This window comes from Stegostoma tigrinum, chromosome 19, assembly GCF_030684315.1.
Source record: "Stegostoma tigrinum isolate sSteTig4 chromosome 19, sSteTig4.hap1, whole genome shotgun sequence".
NCBI lineage: Eukaryota > Metazoa > Chordata > Chondrichthyes > Orectolobiformes > Stegostomatidae > Stegostoma > Stegostoma tigrinum.
This window is the reverse complement of record NC_081372.1, coordinates 15,041,676-15,058,287: the sequence shown is the minus strand read 5'-3', so window position 1 is coordinate 15,058,287 and position 16,612 is coordinate 15,041,676. Positions and strand designations below refer to the sequence as shown.

Genomic DNA, 16,612 nt, shown 5'->3' with positions numbered 1-16,612 from the left:
AACAATTTAGCCTGCAATATTATGCTAAGAACTACCAATGAAGTCAAGGCAGCTCTGACAGAATGAACATAAACCGGAGGCTGTCAAATCAGCGATTCTGCCTCCAGGAGGGAAGCACAAGCAGATTTCAGATAATATGGATATAAATAGAAGACCAATTAATCAATATGATAACAACCAAGCAAAAGCAAGATCCTGAACAAATTATACAACACTGCAGATTATGGAACTAAGGCTATATCCATGCCTTTTGGGAGGTTAGTTTAGTTAACCTAAAAAAAAATGACTTTTTAAAAGAATACTACACAAGAACTATGGTCTTAATTGGCAATAGCTACACACCTCTGCCTGGAAACTGTAGTAAATGAAACTAGTTTAGATTCAATTTTAACTCATTCTGGCATAAAGCAAGAAGGTGACACTGAGAATTAAGAGCTTCAATGGCTATAACGACCTCATTGTTGCCAGCAGAAAAATCAACAGATCCACTCCATCACATCAACTTGCTAAGGACATTATTTGTTTCAAGGAAAAGATATTTGAGAGGAAAAGTAACATTTGAATCTGAATTGTGAGGAGATACACGTAGTTCCCCTGCACATGTAAGTTTTTACAGGTTAAAAAACTCATCAAGGACATATTTGACAGGGTAACTTAGTTGAAGATGAAACTTCAATAACTGGGTCTTGCTAGGAGGTAATCTTAGTCACTGATATTGAGGAAATGAGAGCCTGCATCGAGGCTAGAATTGTGATCAAAGTTGCAATGATGCACAAAAAACCCCATAAGAACTGTGTATGCAGGAAATCAGTATGAAAAAAAACATAAGTTGCTGGAAAAAACTCAGCAGGTTTGGCAGCATCTGTAGAGAGAGAAAGCACAGTTAACATTTTGGGTCCTGTGACGCTGCTTCAGACTTCATGTTCTGAGCCAGGCTCACTAGACCCAAAACATTAAGTCTGCATTGTCACCCCTGATGCTGTCATAGCTACTGAATTTTTCCAGCAAATTTGTTTCTCTTCTTGAAGGTACGTATTATCCACATTATTGGCACCTCAATGTTTTTCCATCAGCATCCCAGCACACTCTATGTGGACTCAAATTTATTTAAAACTCTATAGTTTGTAAAAAAATCCCAGTCTTATATCACCTAGTTGCAAGCCCTTAAGCAAGGTACATTCAAAATCCTCAACCTTATTGTTAAATCCATCATCAACCCAATCCCATCCTACAATCTCCTTCATCCTTACATCCAGGCTACTAGCCCTGAGCCAGTTTCACTATCTCTCGCAGATCCTCCATACATTTTGCTGTCAAACATCATATCATCAATATTTGTGTGTTTCTGCCTTCCGCCTTCAAATGTAAATATATTTCTCTGAGTATATTTTCCCTATTCTTTTTCTTCTACTTCCTGGTCAGCATCCATTGTTCCTCCTCTGAAAGACTTTGGAATGGTTAAATTAGAAAAAAAGCAGCTATAAAAATGAAGGTTATTTTCATGACCATTGAGTACTAGTCATGAAACAACAACAAATTGAAGTCATAGGAAAATATGCTGGATAAGTGACATTGGATGAATAAAAATTCTTTCTTAGGAATCTTAATATTTTATTTGGAAGACACTAATGCCAGCATATGTCAGGGAAACTTCAAGCAATAGATGCACTGCATCAAGTGCCAATTGATTTTGGTCACAGCAGTACATTGTGAAGATGATAGAGTTGAACATTCACAAGCATCTTTCTTAATAAGACCAGATCCTTTGTGAAGGGATCATAATCTAACACTCAGTAAAGATGAAGTTACCCCAACGAATTAAGAAATTCCTTTCATAGGAATCCTCAATCATTACCATAAATAATATGTGGGTGATGCCAAACTTATGAGAATTCATTGAGATTGCTCCTTAATTCATTGAATGTCTTTTACTGAAATTCCGTGATCTGCAATAGCCAATGAGAAACCAACATGTGAGGATATAGAATAGTGTTGGTTACGCATTCAGTACCCTGACCAATCAACTAAAGTCTTCAAACTGTGGAGAATGTTGGCACAGTTATAGATCTATGAAAAACACAGCAGGTCTGGCTTTAATCTATGGGGAGGGAAACTGATTTAACAATTCAGCTCCAAAAATTATTTGTCAGAGCTGTTCTTCTTCCAGTTTCAAAGAGTCGTCTTTGGACTCGAAATGTTAACTCTGTTTCTGGCACCACAGAAGCTGTAAGGTCAGCTGAGTTTTTCCAGCACATTTTCAGATATCCTGCAGTAGCAGTGTTTTGCTCTTACTCATATATATGAAAATGTGAAATGTGTCAGACAGCTGCTACCTTCAACAGGGCTAATTTGTTGTTAGAATAAGCCACAGGAGTGGTCAAAGGGTACTTATTCAACAGAAAACCTGACCCATATGTGGACCCTTGACTTTGAGCCAATAAATCAAAACATAAAAATGTCTGGATTTTAAACAGTCTGATCTTAAATGATTGGTAACAGTGCAAGGAAGAGGCTTGAAAGCCTGTCCTCTTGTTCCTTTACTTTTCAATGTGAATTCAGTAGCAAGAATAATAGCCTAGTTAAAGGTCAACAAGCACCACCACCTGGTAAGTTCCCCTCCAAACTACTCACATCTTGACTTGGAAACATATTGCCACTGCTTCATCGTCCCTGAGTCAAAATCCTGGAATTCCCTCCCTAAGGGTCAGCCTACAGCACTTGGCCTTACAACATGTGGACTGAAGTATTTCAAGAAGGCAGCTCACCACCAGCTTCTCAAGGGGCAACCAGGGATGGACAATTAATGTAGCCAACAATACCCGTGTGCTATGTGTGAGTGAAAAAAAAATTCATAAATCATGAGGAAATGACTTGATGTCATGTACTAATTCATCCCATGTTGGAGTAGAAATTTCCAAGATAAGGAAACACGTGTCTGTATTGGTGACAGATGGATACACAGCTTCAATTGTATTTTGAACAATCTGATATTTGCAAACAATTGTAGATTTAAACACAGAAACTGATACCATGAATGATCTGATCACCAATGGGCAAAGAATAGTATTGATTATTTTTTAGTATGTTTCTGCTTGATGGGAATGCCTGATCACTGTCAATAATAATTCTTAAATTCATGGATGTTACAATGCCAAATGATCTACTGTGGATAAAACACATATGTGGCTATCTTTCTGTGCATAAGGCTTCTTGTGCCCTTTCATTTTCTTTTTCAAATAAAAACTGAATTCTTGTTCAGTAATTGATAGACTTTGCTCCAATGATTGTTTATGCCAGAGAATTCCTCATCTCACTCCTCTCTGTACAAATAATTTGAGTAAGAAAGTGATATTTCACACACTCATTTATTGAAAAAGAACAATGTTAGTAGGGAAGCAAGTTTCAGATTGTAATTGCCTGTGCCTGATGACTGGTGAAAGGGCACTATTCATTGGTGACTGTGGAGTATAAAGGGAGCCTGCCTGAAACAGATGTTAGGTGTCATGTACATGAGAATCAGGACGTTAATTTTGTTTGTAAGAATATGGTGTCAAAATTAGTCATCAAATGAGTGCAGTTTGTGTGGACCATGGTCTGTCACTTTGTTCCAGCTATTCAGTGGCCTAACCAAAGATTCCTAAAGGAACCTCTGGAGGCTGAACATAAAAATAATGCATTTTTTAAATTATTTTAGCTCTGCACCTCTTCAGGCTCTGTCAGAAATACTGTACCCCGTTTCTGGTCCAGGCTTGATCAGCTCTATTCCCATCTGTCTAGTGACAACACTCCCTCTATGAAACTCAATATATAGTGTCATGCCAGTTCAGGAGTAGAGATGTCTTAAATTCCTAGTTATGACTTGGCAAGTTGTCTAAGTGGCATATATCTCTCACCCATTTGGTTTGCATGAAATTCTCTGACCTACATCTTGGGAGATGTATTTGAATTGAATTGCTCATTGTACACCAGTTCCTGCCCAAATCTGCTTCTAGTCTTTTTAAATTCTTTTTCTGATTATCTCAAATTTGTGCCATCTTAAGTTACTAACTAGTGGAAACAACTTAACTTTGTCTTATCATAAACCATTGTAATCTTAAAGACCTTTATCAGGTCACCCTTGAACCTTCTCACTGGCAGTGGAAAAAAAAACTCAAACTTCTTCAACTTTTTCTTTATCACTACAACTTAGTGATGTAAAGCTGAACTTCAGAAGGGGAATGACTAAGTTGATAAAAGAAAGCACAAGAAAAATGATGCAGCCTAGTAAACTTCTATATTAAAGCAGCTAACAGCTAACTTAGACATAGATCACTTGAAAATCATGGCATATCAGCCGAGGAATTATAAGTATCTTTCAAACTATCCAGTCAGAGCTGGACAAAGATCCAGAGGCAGCAAAAAATCCTGCAATAAAATGCCAAGCAATGTTCATCACTTACTTGTATTAATGGAAATCTCCAGCAGGCTAATTCAAGTGGCAATATTAGACTTTCATGTTGCAATAGAAACAGGACAGAGACATGACCCAGGACAGACTGAGGGTGAGCAGCACTTATAGAATAATAGCACTGGATGTAAACCAGGCCAAATATGATACAAAAAAATGCTTCAAATCTGAGATAAAAACATATAAATATTGAACCTTTTCAGCAGACCTGGCTGCGTCTCTGTGCATGGAACCAGAACTAATGTTTCAATTCAATGAAATCTCCTAAGGACTGGAAAAAAAAACTTTATTACATAAAGTTGCAATTGAGGATTCAGATTTAGATTGAACCCAAATGTAACACCAATCTCTGCACTCAACTTCTCCTGCAGATGATTCTTTATAAAATCTGTATTCCTACTTCAGCACATTACCAACAGCTTTGACAGCCTATGTCACCAAACAGTTGAATGTCTGCTTTCTGAATTATCATGCACTTTCTTCCGATAGGCCTGGAAATAATGTATACAGATCAAAGCTGAGAATGTATAGATTATGGGAAAAGTTCAATATAAAATGAATATTGTTAATAATACTGGATACTTTTCACTGAATCACAAAACTGTAATCTAATCTTTGGAATCAGATCATGAATACAAAGCAAGCAATCTTTTCCATTATGGCTATGATGAGGCCCTTAATTAGATCACAGTCTTGTAAATTCCATTTAACCATCTACTATCTTATTGATAACTTCATAGCTGTATCCATTACATAACACAACAAGAAATGCATGTGATCTTTATAAAGCAAATTGCATGTTTTCCTATGGATTCTGCGAAAGTTACTGGGTGTTCCAGATTCTTCAATACTCTGTAAACCTTCCTTGTTATAGAGATTTCCTTCATGTTAATTACAGGCATCCAATATCTTCTGCATAATGAGGTATCTCATTCCCATCTCTTCTGCAATTCACTAAAATTTAACCACATTTGGCTAGTCTATGTGAAACTCACTGAGCGATATTCTAATTCTCCTCCATTGAATAATCCAGACAAATCAATTCCATTTTTAAAAATGGAATTGGGTGGAGAAAGTGATTTTTAAAAATCAGAAACATGCTTCAATTTGCCTTCTTGCTGTATAATTGCCTGAGGTTTCCCAATTTCTCTTTTCTCGGTACAGTTCAAAGGGACACCCAAATTCCAGTATAACTAGCAGTGAGATATCCTGATTGCATTATTAGACCATATGACTATAAGATAACACAGCAGAATTAGGCCATTAAGCCCATCAAGTCTGCTCTGTTATTCAAGCATAGCTGATATGTTTCTCAACCCCATTCTCCTGCCCTCTCCCCATAACCCTGATCCCTTTTCTAATCAAGAACCTATCTATCTCTGTCTTAAAGGTGCTCAATTATTTGGCATCCACAGCCCTCTATGGTAATAAGTTCCAAAGATTCACCATTGTCTGGCTGAAGAAATTCCTTCTCATCTCAGTTCTAAAGCATTGTCCCTTCACTCTGAGGCTGTGCCCTTAGATTCAAGTTTCCTTTCCTAGTGAAAACATCTTCTCCATGTCCACTCTATCCAGGCCTCTGAATATTCTGTATTTTTCAATCTGATCCCCATTCATCCTTCTCAACTCCATCGAGTGCATATTCCTTGCAGAAGTCCTGACTTCTGTCTTGATCTCAATAAGTCACTGTTAGGTATCTGTATTCCAGCATCTTCCATTTAACTTATGGAGATAGTCTTGTTCATATAAACTCCATATAATTTACTGAGAGGCCTATCCTATGAATCACAATAATGCTAGCATGGTGAAGGAAAGAAATGTGGGACATCTGGCATTTCTTTTGACGTCCACATGATATGGTCAACAAATATTACATATACCATAATTAAAAATTCATAAAGAATAAAACAAGTTTTTAAAATGAGAGAGTCAACAAAATATGACAGAAGTAAAATACTTACTATCAACACCATTTGCAATTGCCTACAGGATCAAATCTAGCCTGTGTGCAATGGACAGAGATGAGGAATAAGTGCTAAGTCCAATGTTACATCAAGTAATGGTTCTGAAAGGGTGAATGTTGGAGATTTCATTAAGCCATACCTAATCTAATTATGTCTCATTCACTCAGGTGAGAAATGGTAGAACTTCTTAAGATATCAAAGTGGACAGATTTGCGTCTCTTCATAGCCTCTGTAACAATGTCTGACTTATTAATGTAACTAGTGCCTGATTGCTATCATGCCATAAACTACATTCAGTTCAAGATGAGTACCTCTTCTCATTAAGACTCTCTAACAGCGTTGCTCTACCACTGGGAATTAAGTAGGCCCTTAACCAGTCAAGGAAATGAGATAATGGCAGTAAATTACCCCAACCAGAAGCTCATAGTGATTGGCATCAGAGCACACAAAAAATTGAGAGTTCCATTCTACACCGAAATGAGAAAGAATTTTGGGTACCTTTCTGCACACTGAAGACCTCAACTGAGTATCTATCAAATCAATCACCGTCCCCATAGTAATTTTACTTAAACGTGGTGGTTGCCCTACAGTTGTCCTGTTTACAAATCAGAACTGAAGAGGCTGGTCTTCATTACTTGCAGCAGAAACAAGCTCTAGGAAGCCGTCCCTCGTATCTCTGTGCTCCTGACATCCACCATTCATCACTTCTGCATTGACTTTGCAAGACCACAGGGAAAGGATGGAGTAATGAGGGGTTGGTAGACAGCACAGAGTATTATGTTGACCACAAACCCATAGTGTTCTAGAGATGACCTCTATCTCTCTTTCTCTCCACTTAATAAATATCATCACTTAACTGGCAAAAAGTTTCTCAACAACAAGAGTCCTGACCTCTCAGCTCAGTCTCGCACAATGCAATCAAATAGCTCTGCAACATCAGTGGAACAATTGCGATTTGATTGGATTCAGAGAAAGAGAATTCTGATGTTTCAGTTCAACAAACATTCAATTTCTCCTGGTACATAAGTGAACATTTCCAAGAATTTCCCAGAATTGCTTTATCTTTGTCCTAGTTCTAGTTTAACCATAACCACTGTGAAAACCAGTTTATAAAGACCTCTGTGATCTGGAAAATGGCCATGCAAGTTCGAGAATGCCAGTTTTAATGCTAGCAAAAACCAACAGTCTTCAGTTTTTCTTTAACATTAAAAGGCATTGTTATTCTGATTCTGATAAACAAGTGCTATATATGCAGCATCCATATACAGAACTGTATTTTAACAACAGACAGCAAAGCTGAATTGACATTATAGCTTCTGGTTTCAAAGTATTTCAAACAAGCATTCTTCTGAAATTGCTTTCTGTGCCTTTTAACTCTTTCCAGTTTATTCAAAGTTTTACTGCCCTAAACTAGATGAAACCCAGTTATTTATAGACCCACATTATATCGGTTCATCAAAGTCCTGAATTGTTTTAGTCGAGTATTTAAGTTTGCCTGTTCTATTTGCCTTTAGCCCTACATAGGAACATATGAAATAGGTGGAGAAATAGGGCATTTGGCCCCTCTAGCCTGTTCTGTCATTGAATAGGATCATGGCTATTCTGATTACTTCACATTCCAGCCTGCCCATTGATAACCTTACATCCCCCTTGCACATCAAGGACATAGCTACCTTCACCTAGGGCACAGGAGAGGGTGTACATCAGGACCCACAACCTAGACCCAAGATTCTTGGCGGCGCACTGTGCTTGGGTTGGAGGCATGGCTGTTCTGTCATGGTTCCAGACCAGAACCCATGATTTCTGTTCCTGCTTGTGTCTCAAAGGTATTCAAGCATTCTGATTCCGCCACCTTTTGAGTCAGAGAGTTTCAAAGACTCACAACATTCAGTGAGAAGAAAAAACTCTCCTTACCTCTGTCTTAACAGGGAACCCCTTATTTTTAAGAGACATCGAGGACTGCAGGTGCTAAAGTCTGAGATACCAAAGTGTGGAGCTGCAGGAACGCAGCAGGCCAGGCAGCATCAGAGGAACAGGAAAGCTGATGTTTCGGGTTGGGAAAGGTTCCTGTTCCTCTGACGCTGCTTGGCCTGCTGTGTTCCTTCAGCTCCACACTTCATTATCCTTTAGTTTTAAACAGTGACCACTAGTTTTAATAATGCACACCACTGCCAACACTGATATACAATCTAAAAAAAATGAAAGAACTGTGAATGCTGTAAATCAGAAATAAAAACAAAATTGCTGGAAAAGCTCAGCAGGCCTGGCAGCATCTGTGAAGGAAAAGGCAGAGGTAATGTTTTGGGTCTGGTGACCCTTCCTCAGAACTGAGTTCTGAGGAAGGGTCACCAGACCCAAAATGTTAACTCTGTTTTTGACTTGACAGATACTTCCAGACCTGCCGAAATACTAACTAAAAAAACTGAAAGAACTGTGAATGCTGTAAATCAGGAACAAAACCAAAGTTGCTGGAGAAGCTCAGCAGGTCTGGCAGCATTTGTGAAGGAGAAAACAGAGTTAACGTTAACTCTGTTTTCTCCTTCACAGATGCTGCCAGACCTGGTATGCTAACCGTTTGTTACAGTCCAGCTTTTTGTATATTCCACTTATCATGGTGACCCTGTCCAGCCACCACAGGATCCTTCTGCTGCCCACCGCTTCCCCCCAACCCCCAGGTTCTCCACCCCCACCAACCTGTACTCCTCCTTTGAAACACTCCCAAGGATCTGACACTGAACGACATTTGGTCATTCATTCCAAACTCTCTTTCTTTTATCACTTCCAATTTGCTTTAACCCTCTGTGAAGTCCCCACAGTTTAAAAAAATTTTGCAATGTTTCCTTTTACTATGGATTCAGGTTACGTTTACCAATTAGGTACAAAATTGGTTCAATGGCAAGACACAGAGAGTGAAATTGGCGGGCTTTTTTTTTCTCAGACTGCAAGCCTGTTATCAGCAGTGTTGCACAGGGAATCAGTGCTGTGTGGCAGATGGCCTTTAATTTGGATAAATGCATTTTGGTAAAACAAACTAAGGCAGAACTTACACAATTAAAAGTAAGGCCTTGTGTAGCGTTATAGAACAGAGAGACCTCATGGTTCAGGTACCTAATTCTTTGGCGTTTGCATCATGTATAGACAGGGTTATTAAGAAGGTGTTTAACATGCTTGTCTTCATTGCTCAGACCTTTGAGTACAAGAGTTGAGACATCGTGTTCAGGTTGTGCAGAGGGTTAGTGAGGCCTCTTCTGGAGTAATGTGTCCAGTTCTGGTCACCCTGTCATAAGGATATCATTAAGTTGGAAAGGGTTCAGAAGAGATTCACCAGAATGTTGCCAGGCATGGAGGGTTTTTAGTTTTAAGGAGAGGCTGGACAGGCACTTTCACTGGAGCGTAGAAGGTTAAGGGGTGACCTGACAAAGATTTATAAAATCATGAGGTGTATAGATAAGGTGAATGAGACAGGTGTCTTTTTCCTCGAGTGGAGGATTTCAGAACAAGGGTACATAATTTTAAGGTGAGTGGAGAAATATTTAAACAAGACATGTAGGGCGTTTTTTTTACATAGAGAGTAGTTCATGTGTGGAATGAACTTCCAGAGGAAGTGATGGATGCAGGTACACTTACAATGTTTAAAATACATTTGAATAATTACATGAATAAGAAAAGTTTAGAAGGATATGCACCAAGCATGGGCAGGTAGGACTAAAAACAAAGTTGCTGGGAAAGCTAAGCAGGTCTGGCAGCAAGTGTGAAGGAAAAAACAGAGTTAACGTTTTGGATCGGTGAACGTTCCACAGAACAGGGTCTGTTTCCACGCTGTATGATTTTCTGACTCTATGACTCTATGTTAAGAGTATCATGTCAATGCAAGGTTTGCTGTATTGGAATGCAATTTGTGTAGAGATGGTCACAAGAGACTGAGGTTCCAGAACATCTTTCTGTAGAAGGTATTTTAGGGACAGTTCAAAAAAAATGTAATATATTACACATGTAATCTATTGGTTGTTTCAGCATAACAAAGACAGTAATTCAAAGGTATCTAGGGTTCTTAATGTAGGTGTTAATTAAGTTTAAATCAGGTGAGACATCTTGGCACTAGTCCTTCAGTGATAACTGTAAATATATTAATTTCAGCCAAGTCACTTGTGTCATGTGCTAAGAATACGTATCAAAAAATTGTTGAGTAACTATGAAATGCTTACTCATTAATAACGTATAATGGTGGGGTGGGGAACTGTTCTCGCTAAGTCCACAACATATTTTTAAAAGACAAAAAATGGATTTTAGTGAACATGGACTTTTTTTTAAATTTCCTGTCACAATGAGCAACACTTCTGTTCTCAAGCAGTAAAGGCATTTTCTCACTCAACAGTAAATTGGTGATTAATGACTTTCCCCGGGACTTACAAATTTTAGTCAAAAATGCTTGCAGTGTCCTATAGCTTTAGATACCATGCACATACCTACTAAATAAGAACATGAGTCCCAAATGACATTCATTCTGCACGTACCACTTCTTGTGTTAAGTCTTCTGTTACAATTGTGATGTTTATGAGACTGTTATGCTTTGGGGCTGTGTCTTTAAAGTAGAAAGAAGGGAGTCACATGACCTGCTCTGAAGCGTGTCTGAAAGACAGCCTGGGTGGTTTGAATGTTAGAGGTTAAAGACCACCCAAATTCTTTCATTGGGAATAGGTGCTTCAACTTGTACAGAATGACAGCAGAAAATGATAAAAGTTTGTTAAAAGCGAAACACTGTGGATGTTGGGAGTCTGAAATAAACACATACAATGCTGGACAAACCCAACAGGCCTGGCAGTATCTGTGGAGAGAGGAACAGTGCTAACATTTTGAGTTCATTACGACTTTTCTTTAGTTTAGAACTCACTCAAATAAAAGCAAAATAGTAGCTGCCTTTGTGCTTTGTGTTAACAATGGGACTGGGAGTTTTCATAATCCCTAACCTGTTGAGAATATTGGGTTGTGCTTTAAGCTATTTACTTCCAAGATAAGAGAGAGTTGGCATCTTAAGGACAGATAGCTAGCATCCCTGCCTATATATAATGTCCATTTCATTCATGTCGTCATAGACTTACGCTTCGAGATAAGAACTGTACAGAGGAAGCTATCCATAACAGTTTATGGGTTTTGCTAAACCATCACTATGACAGGAAGCGTGCTTAGTCTCCAGGCTCTTACAGGGAAGATAGCAAGAGGCCAAAGGGTTTTTTTTGGTTTTTGGGGACCAGAATGCAGGTAGAACCTCAGATGGAAACTCATGATGAGAAGTACTTGGACTGAATGCAGTAGAACTGAATATCTACTTAAAAGCTTGTGTAGTATATCACTTTGAAGTGTGTTTTTCTTCAGCTGTGTCAAAATAAAAAGATGGGCATGGATATTCTGTGATTTAAAGTATAAGTTGTCTCAAAGCACAGTGCTTAGTCAATAGAGCTTTCAATCTTTTGTGACAGAAAAGGGTAAAGGATAGCACAGTTAAAAAAAAAGTCTTCAAATGTAAAATTTTGGATGTCACTCTTTCAGCTTTAATTAAAAGATTAAATTTATTTTTCAAATATTATTAATCTCTGTGGAGATAACAACACTTCAGTAAATCAGAATTTTAAAAAAATACTGACAAGTGCAAATACTGAAGAGTGCTTTTAAGCTGTGTGACTCTCATTAGCACCTGCCATTGACTTTGTCAAACTTTCCCAAAGCTGAATGGTCACAAGGATAATTTTCCAAATAACTAGCTTCTATTGGAAACATCTCTATTGTATAATAGTAATTTTTTAACGGTCCTGGGATCTGTACTTACATACATTTGGAGATATACGTCTACATATACATTTACGTGGAGGGGGTCTTTTGACACTGCGGTAGTATATCTCCCTTTGAGACAGGAGACCTGGGCTCCAGTCCCACTTTCTTTAGAGGTGCATCAAAAACAGTGTTCCCTCTAATTTTCTCCGTGAATGTGCAAGCCTCTCAGGTCCTTGTATGTCAACAACTGCCAGAATTGGCAGTCAACATTGTGATCAGTCTGCTGATGCTGATCATCATGCATGGAAGCTTATGCACAGCATAGAGGGAACATTGGTCATAACATGCTTGTCCAGTTTCATTAAAAATATCAACACATTCCTTTGTATATGCCTGGATGCTGTTCAGAGGGTTGGTGTGAACTTGATGGGCCAAATGGCCTGTTTCCACACTGTAGGGATTCTACAATTTAACTTGGAAATTGCTGGGTGAAGACAGAATGAGTTTCATCTAGTTCACTTTTCACCACTCCAATATGACACTATGACAGTATTGAGATTGTTTACCATGAATATCGCATCCAGACAACTGGGTGGGAAAATTCAGGGACAGAATGTTTTCGGAACCTTTGACTGATTAGGTTTTGTCCATGTCTTGCTTTTGAACAGGGGCATTGTATTATGTGAGGCATTGTCAGAAATAGGCTCATATCCACATATTTGATATTGTCTCTGGCCTCAGCTTCTTTACAGGGTTTCATGGTAGGAAAGGTCATTGCTTCCAATTTGAAATAACTGCACAGAGGCTGGTATCCCTTCACTAAGTCACCCTTTATTTAAATTTTCTCGGTACATGGACTCTGACCAGCCAGCTCAGTTTCCGTCCCTAGAGTGAGGAGCCTCTCTGAGGGTCCTGGCTATATCTGTCAGCCAGGCATCCCTGATTGGCCCAGGTTAACAGCCCCATTCAGGGATCTCATACTCAATGAGATCTACCTGGTCAACCTTATTCCAATCGCTACACAGTTCAAAAACAAGAGTTAAGTAAGGCAATGTACAGTTCGTGTAAGTTAGGGAGTTTGTGTCCACACTCAGACATGGCAGTGCTGGTACTGTCATGTGTGATTGAATATTGCTACACTCAGCCTATCATCCATTATGCATTAAAGTGCAGTGCACACAGTGAGCTAAGTAATTCTGCCAACAAGTTCAAGATCATTGGGATAATTACTTTTCAGCTGGTACATTGATGTTAGCTTTGATATAGAGTGAAGTCTTTATTTTGTTAATCACAAGAGGTGCCAGCAACTGGCCATGGAACAAGACTGAAGTAACTTCATCAGATCTTTACCAAGAGCTATACCAATTCTTTACTAACTGGTAGACCTAGACAGAAATAAGATGCTAATTCAACTTGTACTGAATTAACATTTTTAATTGGTCAGTTAGGTTATGTCTGGAAAAATTGATGTCATCCTGAACAGAAGTTCCTCTTCAGTAAACAAACTCTTGGCTTTTCACCCTTAGTTTCTGCCTAATCTCACTTTGTCAAGGATATCCTGATCATTGTTCAATAAAGTTAGTCTAAACATTTAATTAATCAGAGAACCATTATCTATTGAACAAGTTGCTGCCTATGCATCTAGTAGCAGCTAATGTGCTATCTAACTCTACTGTCGATAAGTTCTACGGAGGAAGCAGCAAAGGGACCTCAGTAACCTACAACAGCCCAGTGATATTTAGTCAGTTCTTCTAACACTGATGTAAACGCAATGCATTTTTCATTAAGAAATGTAATTAACTGACAACAAAAAGGAAGGTGTGCATTAATTTGTGATTAATGTCCTTTGTTATTCAGTCTGCACTTCATACCCTAACCAATTCCACCACACATTAATTACCAATTAGAATATACCCTTGACAGAATTCCCAAGGGATCCCTTCCATTGGCTTACTTTAGAAATGCCCCGGCCATTTCTAGAGAATTTTTTTAACTCCTCTCTTCTCCGTGCAGAAAGCACCTCCTTTTTCAAATATTGCATTGGTAATAGCCCCTGAAAGGTGACCCAACCAATAAGCCAAACTATTTCAATGCTTTGATCATTCTCTTAAACAAAGGTTATCCTGAGTTTAGAAAATGAAGCACAGCCTAATGAAAGATCTTATGTAAATCATTATTGCTGCTCATTGAAATTTTTAAAAAACTAATGCAATGACTATTTCTTTGTATTGTTTTTAGGGTGTTGTTCAAATCAGCAAGCATTTCTTTTGGATTTCCTAACCAAAAGTAATCTGTTGGAAGGTTTTCTCATCTGTTTAGTAATGAAATTATTGATATATTAGCAAATACTGAAAAGGTGATCTATATGTCTCATAATGTCTTCAATCAAATTATTTATTTTTTTAAAATGTAATTAGTCATACAATATGATCACTAAAAGAAACTCCAGAAGGATCAAAATAAAACAATTTTCTTTGCAACGTTGCTTGATGGACTCAGCTAACCACATAACACCAAGGACCAATGTGATCCCAACAGTGAGCTGTACAAACTACAGAACAATACAGATGAAACAGACACCAATAAGAACAAGTAGACAGCCAGTTTCTAAAAAATAAATTCTACCCCTGTTTTAGGTATTTTCTTTACTTTTATAAAATGGGAAGGAATGCTAAAAACAATGTATATTTCCTGTGTAATTATTTATTGAGCCGATCAACTTCTGCTTTGCATGGCCTGTATCTTTCATCCTTGGCAATGTTGACAAGGTCATTTTTATTATCATCACTATTTACTGGTGGGGAACCTTCTCCTTGAACAGATCAATGTGGTGATGGCACTTACATGACAGCGTTAGTGAGGAAATGTTACCTTGACAATGATGAAGGAACAAGAACACAAGACCAAGTCAGGATGAAGTTTAACTTTGAGGGGAGCTTGGAATCAGTGTTGGCATAGAACTGTTGCCCTTGTCCTGACTCTGCACTCAAGGCTGCAGAGCTGGAGGTTGTTACAGAAATAAGCTTAGCAGGGTGTTGCAATGCACTTTTGGGATGCTGCATACTGCAGCCACAGCATACTGGTGACATCCTGCTGGATAAAACAATCAGTGACAGGGCTGTTCATCAAAAAAAGTCCTCTGCTCTAACAGACTGCAGACATTTCAGTATCATTGCTGCCTAACCTCAATTTGGCAAGAATGTTGCTTATGATGAAGCAGTTGAATGAGAATAAGGAGATGAGACATCCCTCAGGAGTACTTTGAGCAATACCCTGAAGGTTGCAACAATATGGCTTTTCATCTTTCATTCATCAGGACAATTTGCAAGAAATACTAAGGTAAAGGAAAAATAACACTTATACTGTATGAAAAGACAGTCTTGACTGATTGGCTACGAGTATCCTTCAGGGAGTTCTCCTCAGTTTGTTCACATTTAAATACTTCATTATAAGCGGAATCTGGTTGGTACAGATATTACCAAAGAGGATTCAGCAGTTAGATGACAACTGACAGTTAACTGCCAAGCCCTCTTTAAATTTTATACCAGCGGGTTGACTCGGATATTTCAAGGCATTGTTTTGATACATGCAAGTCAGCCACACTGCAAGCCTGAATGACAACCCTAAGCTGGCTGTGAATGTAATTCTTTGCATAATCAGTTTTATTTAGCAAATGTTGTCCAATCACAGAATTGCAGCTAATTTAGGACACTGTGTCATGAGTTCTGCCAACACAGTCTGGTTGGTGAAGTCAGTGCCTTGCTTTGTGCAAACAGCCTAAGGGTCATGTTGTTTAATACTATGCACCAGTCATTGGGACAGACACCCCCCCGTCCCACCGCCCTACTCCCACTAACCCCACACACACCACCCTACCACCCCTCTCCCCCACTAACTATAGCATAAATACTGTCCCCTCCACACTTCACTCCACCTCTGATGAAAAGTCATCTAGACTGAAGAGTCGTCTAGATTTGAAACATTAGCTTGCTCCCTCTCCATTGATGCTGTCTGGCTTTCTGTGATCTCCAGCTTACTCATTAGTGTGATAGACAGAATGTTCTTTTGGCTGCAGTCTGGTATTATGATGTTCAGTGGTGTTTTTGGTGGGATTGCGTGTTTTGTCGGTGTTTAAAATATGTTACACAATGTTCTGCTCTTTTTTCTGCAAAACTGAAATAAAACTTGTTGAGTAATCAGAAAACCATTTGTGACATCATTATTGCTGAACTGCATGATGGGTTGGGATTGCTATGTAACTGATATTCTATCTTTAGTAAGTGGAAAGAGTCCAGGCTACACAACCAAGATAATGTGTGAAAAAGAGATAATAAGGGAGAAAGAATTAGGCCACTTGCCTAATACCTTGGAGAATTCTTCAGTTTGAAAGTACAGAACCAAGAAAACAAGATAAAATAACCAAAACATTAGA

General features: G+C 38.5%; 1 long non-coding RNA gene across 1 annotated transcript in view; it reads left to right on the top strand.

The window, feature by feature from the left end:
- Nucleotides 1-16,301, top strand: part of LOC132210749 (uncharacterized) — a 74,019-nt gene extending 57,718 nt beyond the window's left edge. The window contains exon 4 of the long non-coding RNA XR_009446920.1: nt 14,419-16,301. This is a non-coding gene — a long non-coding RNA (uncharacterized LOC132210749). The remainder of the gene's footprint in view (nt 1-14,418) is intronic.
- The last annotated feature ends 311 nt before the right edge of the window (nt 16,302-16,612 follow it).